We start from the raw sequence: 10,976 nt of genomic DNA on the forward strand, positions 1-10,976 counted from the left end.
CGATGGCTTATTGCTATTTTTCTACATAGTCATGAGTTAATTTCAAGTGTTTGTTGCAGAGTTTCACAAATTTACTATTTCCTTTTTCATGAAGTTCTGCTGCATGGGCATGTAGCCAATCTTTCACAGCATTTTGAATTTGTCATCATCAAAGTGCTGCCTTGCAAACCACATCTTCATGTGAGAGAAGAGTTGAAAATCACTTGGCGCCAAGTCTGGGGATGATCAAAACTGACCCATCTGAATTGGTTCTAAATCTCTAAAGAGTTTTTTATGAACTGTGAAGATGAGCACTGTCATGGAAAAACACAACACTGGATGTCAGCATACTGCAAATCTTCAAAGATTCACAGTAGACATCTAAAGTGATCATCATTCCATGTTCAGTACATTCGAACAGCAAAATTCCCTCGTCCTACTACAAAACTGATGCTATAACCTTCATCGAGGACAAAGTTTGGTGGGCTTTCTTTGGCATACATGGGGAACTGACATGGTTGTAAACAATCAACTGTTGCTTCATTTTGGCATCTATGTATTCCACCTCAGTTTTGTCAACAGACAATTCACTTAAAAAAAAAAAAAAAAAAAAAAAACATTCTCTTTCTGCATCATAGCAAGAACGTAAGTCCAAGGCAGATCCCATTCATTTGGTTTTGTGGACATCTGTCAGCGATTTTGGTACCCACTGACCATAGAACTTTTGTTCGTCTAAGTTATCGGTAACAATTTCATACAAAACCATATGAGAAATTTGCAGGACTTGTTCAAAGATAGTGAATTGTCAGTTTTTATGTTCTTCAGTTTTCTTGACAAGATCAGTACTCACAATAGAAAGCTCATCATGAAAATTTGTTGTACCACTTTTAAAAAGACCCATTGCCAAACAAGACCTTCACTCAAAACGTTTGAACTGTATGCAGTACATTATTAACAATCCATGACAGCTTCTGAAACTTTTGCACTGAAAGGAATCCTATTACTTCTTGCACTTCACGTTTTGCGGGATTTTTTATTACATTGCTTATGTTTTGAGCTTATAACAAGCAAATGCACAAAAGAATGAGGTTCACACTTTCACAGCTGGACGCTTACTGAGACAGGGAAGATGCAAAGGTGACAATGGCGGTACTGCACACACAAATACTAATGCCATGCTAGAATGGTGGTAACTTTCTGAATTGCCGTCCTAGAGGAAAGAACTCACTTAGATACTGCCAGGAATGACTTAATGGGATAAGTCAGAAACAGGGAAAGTCAGTGGACAGTTTTGTCAGATGCATAAGTAAGACAATATATGAAGTGACAGGTGATGACAACACCAATAAGTCCATTTTGCAGGAGGTAGAACATATAGCAGTAGAAATATTTTCATGTGGTTTGCCTCCTGAGATGCCTCTTAGAGTTTCCACAAACTTTAAGCTAGGCTGTAATAGCAATGGCAGCTACGGCCAGGATCACTGTACTAACCAAGCCTATAGAAAGGAAAGCAGTTTAATTCTGAGACCATATGTGGTCAGCCAGGCCACATTCAGTGTTACTGTAGAAAGTCATAATGTAAGAGGTGTAAACAGGTTGGATACTCCGAATAAGATTGCTGGCATGGGGATACACAGACATGAGGTCAGGGATCACATGGAGGTTCTTGCACCCCAGTGTTAAACAGAAGAGGGAACAGTGTAGCCACTGTGCAGTATTCTCAGGAAATGTTAGCACGAGGTTCCCCTATGCATAATCGGTGACAGACTATTGTTTAACTGGCTGTGTAGGTGGAAGTGTGTGCAAATTTTTTCTAGATACAAGACTGTATGTACCTGTTGCCAGTTAGGTCATATTAGGTGTAAGAAATTTGAATTTATCTTGTTGTAGGCTAAGTGGTGAAGGTGGAGCTAGTATTCACTCACTCAGTTCAGCAGTGTTGTTTTTTGAGTGAGGGCGAGGAGGCGGGGCGGCGGCGGCAAGGCTTCCAGGCTTGCAGGCTTGCATGGAAGTTCACCGTAGTGTAGGCTTAGGCTCATGGGTCTCCATGCCCTGTGAAGGTAGAATCATGAGCCTGCCTCAGTGCTTCATCGCTTTAAACGTGTCAGCGTGGTTATGCATCAATCACACATTTTTTGCTTGTGCAATTCTCCGTTGTCAGCATTGCAGTGAGACTTTGTTGCGAACAACTGACAATTGTGGTCAGCGGACTGAGCATTTTGCTACTTGTCTGCAGGTATGGAGTGTGAACTGACCCTCAGCTTATACAAGCCGTGCAGGAATTCCCAAGGTCTAGAACAGAGAAAGAACTGCAGTCCTGTGGGAGACATACTGCTACTCAACATGTCTGGATTCCCACGTGTGACTTCAAAATTGAACACGTTTGACCACATAGCCCACCACGTCAAGCAGTAACACAGATCTTTAAGGACCCAGAGCCATGTCAGTGCTGCAGGATCTGTTATAACTGTAAAACATCGACTGTTACAAGAAGCAATGAAAATAATTTATTCCATTTATCAAACTGAGCTTCCCTGATTTCAGTAATCAAATAATTTTGGTCCGTCTTATTTAGCTGTCTAGAATCATAAGCAATCGGATGCTCTGTGATTCCTGACTCAAAATGCGCCCCAAGGCACACAAACTGTTTCTGATAATACAGAATAGTGAGGATAGGATCAAGGGTCAAAAAATCCTTTAATTGTACAAAAGCTCTTCAAATTCCAGTATCAATTGAAACTTCATCCCCTTCTTTAATAAATGTGTCAGGGTTTTGATATTTCTGCAAATTTTGATGCAAACTTCCTATAACAATTAGCTGTTCCAAAATAGGACTGCAGTTCTTTCTCTGTTCTAGACATTGGGAATTACTGCACGGCTTGTATAAGCTGAGGGTCAGTTCACACTCCATCCTGGCTGATAATGGGGCCAAAATAGTCAACTTCTTTCAGTACAAAATGATACTTTGCCAAACAAAGTTTTAGTTGAATCATTCGTAATCTATTAAAGACATTGTGTAATCATCTCAAGTGTTTCTGGATGTTCTTAGAAAAGACTACAGTATCATTCAGGTACACCATGCATTGTTTTGTATTCAGACCACACAGTACCCTGTCCAAAATGTGCTGTTTTAGCCAGCACATTCTTCAATCCGAATGCATTCGCCAGTGCTGAAAATGACTGAATGGGACTGCACATGCCATCTTGCGTTGATCCTATTGTGCTACCTCTAATGGATGGTATCCACTTTGCAAATCCTTGGTCGTAAAACAAATAATCACAACAAAATCTATAAGCCTTATGTCTGTCTGAGCTCTTTTTTGGTACAATCACTATCACTGCTGAATAGTGGCTGGTACATTTTCCCATAATTCCTTCACACAGCTGATGGTTAAAAATTCTTCCATCACTGGTTGTAGACTACATGGAATTTGGTATGGTTTTCTATATCTGCTGGTTCATTTCCAGTGGGAATCCTATGCTGTATTTGCGAGGTAGCTGATAACAGTCCTGGAGGGTTATACAACTTCGCATATTCTGGTAAGAATCGTTTCATCTTCTCCCTATCACATACAATGTGACACTTTCCTGCAGTGTAGCTAAACTGACAGACTCTCATGTTTTCGAATTTTCCTCCCTCTGTCTAATTCTTCCTCCTCTAATACTTCCAAGTCAGTTATCAGTGCACCTCTTGGTAACTGTACTTCTACTGAACCAACATTATCCAAATTGACAGGCACTATCCAACTTACATCATCCTTTTGAACATAGGATAAATGCAGCAAATGAAACACTGTACCTTATCCAAATCTTTGTTTTCCATCAAGGACTACACACAAACTATTAACTTGCAATTGAATCTCAATGTAGACAAGTGTAATGTGCTGTGAATACATAGAAAGAAAGATCATTTAGCTACAATATAGCAGGGCAACAACTGGAATCAGTTAATTCCATGAATTATCCGGGAGTAGGCATTAGAAGTGATTTAAAATGGAATGACCATATAAATTTAATCATCAGTAAAGCAGATGCCAGACTGAGATTCATTGGAAGAATCCTAAGGAAATGCAATCCCAAAACAAAGGAAGTAGGTTACAGTATACTTGTTCACCCACTGCTTGAATACTGCTCACCGGTGTGGGATCCATACCAGATAGGGTTGATAGAAGAGATAGAGAAGATTCAACAGACAGCAGCGCACTTCATTACAGGATCATTTAGTAATCATGAAAGCGTTACGGAGATGATAGATAAACTCCAGTGGAAGACTGTAGATAAACTCCAGTGGAAGACTCTGCAAGAGAGACGCTCAGTAGCTCGGTATGGGCTTTTGTTGAAGTTTCGAGAACATACCTTCACTGAGAAGTCAAGCAGTATATTGCTTCTTCCTACATATATCTCGCGAAGAGACCATGAGGATAAAATCAGAGAGATTAGAGCCCACACAGAGGCATACCAACAATCTTTCTTTCCACGAACAATACGAGACTGGAATAGAAAGGAGAACTGAAAGAGGTACTCAAAGTACCCTCCGCCACATACCGTCTGATGGCTTGCGGAGTATGGATGTAGATTTAGACTGAGAGCTGCAGAATAATGTGTTGCGAAAAATTATTGGAGGAGACTGCATAAGTGGGATATAGTACTGTACGCCAAAAAATGCATATTGTGTATGCAAAGATCTCAGCTCAGTTGTTAACAGATTCCATTATAAGATTAACTGGGGCCAGTAGACCATTCCAAATAATTTGTCGCAAAATCCACTATTAAGGGATGAAATGCGGCATTAAATTCAAAGTTGTAAGCGAGGGGCCGCTTGGGAAGACGACAGAAGTGTTGATGCAGTCGGGTATTCAAAGAGCAACAGACTGGTGATGGTCAGTGCACAGGCTATGTACACATGGAAACAGCCTCTGGTCAGCCAGTGTGTGACCGAGGCCCTGTATAGCAGCTCGTGACAGTGACACAAGTGCCTTGTGAGTTTCCCATATACGGTAATGTACACACCTCATTGACAATGTGCGTCAGAGGGGATGTCGTAGAAAAACTATGAGCATTATAAAAAGGGGACCCGCCCCAACCCAAGGGGGAATGCATTTGGTAGTCTGGGATGCTACTCCTGTGCCAGGCATCGCCAGGCTGAGGACTTAGAACAGTTACAGTCAGGTCTGGATTGAGATAATACTGAGAAGATAGTCTCAGGACTGCGAGATAGAAGGCAGCTGAGAGTTAGAGCCATGTGAAGCCATATATCCTAATGTTATGATTTGAATAGAAGAAGCTAAAGTCAGAAGTGAACTTCCAATGAACATTATTAGTCTGAGATTGATTAGACCAGAGTTTCCTTGCATTGTACACCACGTTCTGTGTCCCTGAACGCCCTCTTCAGCCTATAGATTCTTTACAGGGTAGATTCCTGCAAGCTTCCTACACAAAATTTGCCCATCAATTACATCGATCAAGGTAAGCCCTTGTAATTACAACATGTCCTTCTCACTCCCTCTCGGGGCGCAACAAGGGTGGTGAACTCTTTTTGGTGCCAAGTGTGGGGTAGGGTGTGTTTTGAGTACTGAATAGGCGAATTGAGTCAAGTACTTACGCGTATCAGGGTACTGGAATAGGTGTAGGGGAGCTCAGTGGATCACTAACACTGACCATGAAGGTGTAGAGGGAAAAAATTTCGAGACCAAAGGGGCTGGCACTGCCGCCGCTGCTGCCACGGACACCGTTGCCGTCACTGCTGCTGCCGCTGCCAACACACCCAACGTGAGTGAGAGGCTGAGCTAACTCTGAAGCAGACATCGGCAGAATGACGATGACAGTACCACGAGGTTAGTGAACATGAATCCACATAACGAGACAGGAAGTGACTTCCCAGACATTAGGGATAGAGGATTTTTAATTTATAATGAAACAACCAAACTAGTGCCACGAAAATTCGATGGTGATGGTGTCCAAATTCATAAACAACTGTGATAAAGCATATGAGTTAGTGAATCCTAGTTGTAAGAAAGTATTTTTAAAATTTATCACAGGACAAATTACTGGGTCAGCTCGTAGTAAATTATTAGTACATAATCATAAGAAACCCAGTCCACAGTTTTTTTTTATTGTAATTGGAAATTTTGAAAATAAGCAAACTTTAAACTATTACACTTGCAAATTATTCAGCATTAGGCAAGCACAGGATGAAAGTGTGGCTCAGTGGAGCACCAGAATAGATGGGATGCAATTTTATTTCAGAGCAGCCATGAAAAGCATAATGAGTGCAGATGATGTCTCAGGAAGTAACACATTGATTGGAAAACTCGGACGGGCAGTTTATATTCTGATATTCAGGATAGGATAAAAACGATCGTTAGAGCTCAGGAGGAATGTCTGACATTGTTGGAAACTGTTGATTTAGCTGTGATTGAAGAGACTGCCGTGATGCCATGACCTCAGATCGAGAAAAGTTCAAGGGGATAGCCCCTCTAAAACAAAGCTGTGGAGCGAGTACCAAGTGTTTTGTGTGTAGTCAGGAAGGTAACTTGGCGTGCGATTGTAGGCACATATATCAAGTAAGGCAAATCTATCAGACTCAAATCTCTCCAAGACAAGGTCAGAGTAGCATTCCTATTAAAGAGATTGACATTTGTTACTTCAGAGGAAATGGGTCCAGATTGCAGTGTCCACCTCCAGAACAGTGCAGTCAGTGCAACCTGACAGGACGTACTCCCCCGTGTACAGAAGGAAGACCAGGGACGTGTTTTACCTGTCACCGCTTGGGACACTACACCAGGGATTGTACAGAGAGCCATGGCTGAATATGCACGAGAAGACTGGGTAGGGAAACGAACACAAAGCGTAATGGATCAGTCATGTTACACTCCATCCAGCATTATACATGCTGCAGACTGCACCAGCAAGAATGATTTTATTCAATTGAACTGTGCAGATTCATGTAACCTACAGGTAAAATTATTAATAGATAGTGGAGCACGTAGTGGGGCCCGGGAAAATCTAGGATAAAAGGAAAGCTGTCACTATTCAAAATATTGCGAATGAGGACATCTGAACTAAAGGCAGGGTGAGATTATTCTTGTACACTCCACAAATGACAGAACATGACAAAAATTTCCAAGTTATTGGGCCAATCACTGATTTACACTTTGATGGGGTATTAGGAAGGGGCTTCCTGTACCAGCACAGCATAATTGTGGACTACGCTGGCCAAAGACTTAATATATGGAATGAGTGGGTTGAGTTGCAAAAGGCAGACAAATATGCCACAATTGCTAAATTGGGAAGGCCACCAAACAGAAGTACTGACATAAGAGTTACAAGGAACCAGAGGTACACAAACAGGGAAGCAATAGCACAGAAAGTAGCAGCCGCACAGTCATGGAGGGGATGTTTACCCAAGCAAGTAAACACAAGCAGAACTAGAGATACGGGCCCCCAGCAGAGGCAGCCAAACAGACCATTAACACATGTTTCATGCGGCCAAACTAAGCCTGTCAGCATCACAGAAAGAAAGGAATCATAACCACAAATTTCACCAGAACATGTTGCCAGGCAGCAGAGGAACAACAGTAGTCAAACAATAAGAAGCTAGCAGCAACGGCAACCAGCAGTTAACACAGAAGTGCAGATAGGAGCACAAGAAGAGTGTTTTGTGAAAGTAAGATTAATTTGAAAAAAGGGACCGAAGCTATTATTCCAAGACAAGAAATACGACCAGGTGTGTTCACACCAGATGCAATAGTGACCTTGAAGGATGCAATGTGGATTACGAGCATGATAAACACTCGTGAAGAAGAAGTGCAAATGCCAATACCAGAGTTAATTGCAGAGCCTGTGCCTCCACCAACCGACTGCAAAATCAGACTCAAATGAAGAGGACCAACCGTTACTGTTAAGTCTAGGAAAAGCCTTCTGCTAGGGAACATGCAAGTAGGTCACATGAAAACAAAGAGAAACAATCGCTTACTGAATTGTGTGTTGCTTACAACAACATGTTCCATTTAGCAGGTGATCAACTAACACATACAACAGTAGTGAAGCACCAGATACCACTACTACAGACGCAGCAGGCTGGATTATCAATCAGTGGCTGTACAGAATTCTGCACACCCAGCAAGAGGCACTGAAGGAGGAGGTTGACAGTATGTTAGAAGATGGAATAATCTCCCCTAGTAACAGTCCTTATAACCATTAAAGATAACATCCCCCCCTAGAATTTATATTCGAGTGATGTGATGTGGACATAGTGGGTCCATTGCCATAATTGCAGGCTGCTAACAAGTACCTTTTGACATTTCAAGATTCCCTGACGAAATTCCTTGTGGCAGAGCCACTGGACAAACAGGATACAGATACCACCGCGAGGAAGTTGGTAGAGAACATTATACTAAAATCTGATATACCAACTGCACTGCTGAGCGATATGAGCAGTAATTTCGTGAGCGACATGATGAAACGTGTATGCAAACTGACAAGAATGGAGAAGCTGCAAATGATGAGCTACCACCCACAAACAAATGGAGCACTGGAGTGAATGCACAGAACATTAACAGAAATGCTAAGACAATGTGTAAACAGAGATCAAACTAACTGGTATATGTGGGTGCCATTTGTAACATTCGTATGCGATATGACCCCCCATAGTGCTACAGGGTATATGTCGTTTCATTTATTCTTCAGCAGAAATTGCAACATACCAGAACTTTTGCAAAAGAAGCTGCAAACATTATCTATAACTACCATGATTATGTCACAGAGATATGCCATAGGATGCAATTGTTACACCAAGATGCCAGGGCAACCACACAAGAAAGTAAAGAAAGGAATAAGATTCAGTATGATAGAACGCAAAATCCCAAGACATTTAAGTTTAACAACAGAGTGTTATTGTATGATGAGAGGGTACAAAGGGGTAGATCGAGGAAATTAGACAGCCAATGGAGAGGACCCTATTAACCAGCAGTTAACACAGAAGTGCAGATAGGAGCACAAGAAGAGTGTTTTGTGAAAGTAAGATTAATTTGAAAAAAGGGACCGAAGCTATTATTCCAAGACAAGAAATACGACCAGGTGTGTTCACACCAGATGCAATAGTGACCTTGAAGGATGCAATGTGGATTACGAGCATGATAAACACTCGTGAAGAAGAAGTGCAAATGCCAATACCAGAGTTAATTGCAGAGCCTGTGCCTCCACCAACCGACTGCAAAATCAGACTCAAATGAAGAGGACCAACCGTTACTGTTAAGTCTAGGAAAAGCCTTCTGCTAGGGAACATGCAAGTAGGTCACATGAAAACAAAGAGAAACAATCGCTTACTGAATTGTGTGTTGCTTACAACAACATGTTCCATTTAGCAGGTGATCAACTAACACATACAACAGTAGTGAAGCACCAGATACCACTACTACAGACGCAGCAGGCTGGATTATCAATCAGTGGCTGTACAGAATTCTGCACACCCAGCAAGAGGCACTGAAGGAGGAGGTTGACAGTATGTTAGAAGATGGAATAATCTCCCCTAGTAACAGTCCTTATAACCATTAAAGATAACATCCCCCCCTAGAATTTATATTCGAGTGATGTGATGTGGACATAGTGGGTCCATTGCCATAATTGCAGGCTGCTAACAAGTACCTTTTGACATTTCAAGATTCCCTGACGAAATTCCTTGTGGCAGAGCCACTGGACAAACAGGATACAGATACCACCGCGAGGAAGTTGGTAGAGAACATTATACTAAAATCTGATATACCAACTGCACTGCTGAGCGATATGAGCAGTAATTTCGTGAGCGACATGATGAAACGTGTATGCAAACTGACAAGAATGGAGAAGCTGCAAATGATGAGCTACCACCCACAAACAAATGGAGCACTGGAGTGAATGCACAGAACATTAACAGAAATGCTAAGACAATGTGTAAACAGAGATCAAACTAACTGGTATATGTGGGTGCCATTTGTAACATTCGTATGCGATATGACCCCCCATAGTGCTACAGGGTATATGTCGTTTCATTTATTCTTCAGCAGAAATTGCAACATACCAGAACTTTTGCAAAAGAAGCTGCAAACATTATCTATAACTACCATGATTATGTCACAGAGATATGCCATGGGATGCAATTGTTACACCAAGATGCCAGGGCAACCACACAAGAAAGTAAAGAAAGGAATAAGATTCAGTATGATAGAACGCAAAATCCCAAGACATTTAAGTTTAACAACAGAGTGTTATTGTATGATGAGAGGGTACAAAGGGGTAGATCGAGGAAATTAGACAGCCAATGGAGAGGACCCTATCAAGTGGTCATTGTGGATGGACCAAATGTGATAATTAGGGTAAAGGGACAGAAATGTATGAAGGTACATGCAAATAGATTGAAGGAATTATTCTAATTACAGATGGCAGGAGTAAAAGACTTGTGGGGGTGGCTAATCATCAGCAGTATGGTAACAAGCATAGAGGGGACAAACAGAGACGGTGAGGGGCATATGGTTATGACGACTCCAGTCTGTACCTGGAATTTATTGTGACAATCAAGGAACGCTTAGTTTATACAGTACTACTTGTTCCGTAGTGACATATTTTAATTTGAAGGACGTGCATGATGAGTCTGACAAGACTCGCCAAGCCGTGATCCTAGCGGTGTCAACTTGCATAAAGAGTTTACAAAAAGTGAAGCTGGCCACAGTCGAGTGTGAACATGCACAGCAAACCATAATGTGGCATGTGGAAAAAATAAATACAGCAAAAGAATTGATGGGCAGTTAGTGAGACATGAAACTGCCTAACAGAAAAGAGAAATTTTGAATTTTATAGGGGAATCAAGTAAGATTTTGTTTGGCACTTTAGATGAGGAGAACGTGTTGTTTTTCAAGGCTAAGATAGATGTTCTGGAGGAACAGCAACGGAAATTACTAAGGCTGTCCAAGGACCAAGTTACGATAGCGAAAACCTCCCTAGCAAGTTTTAATCAGACGGTC

Source organism: Schistocerca serialis, chromosome 7, assembly GCF_023864345.2.
Source record: "Schistocerca serialis cubense isolate TAMUIC-IGC-003099 chromosome 7, iqSchSeri2.2, whole genome shotgun sequence".
Classification (NCBI taxonomy): domain Eukaryota; kingdom Metazoa; phylum Arthropoda; class Insecta; order Orthoptera; family Acrididae; genus Schistocerca; species Schistocerca serialis.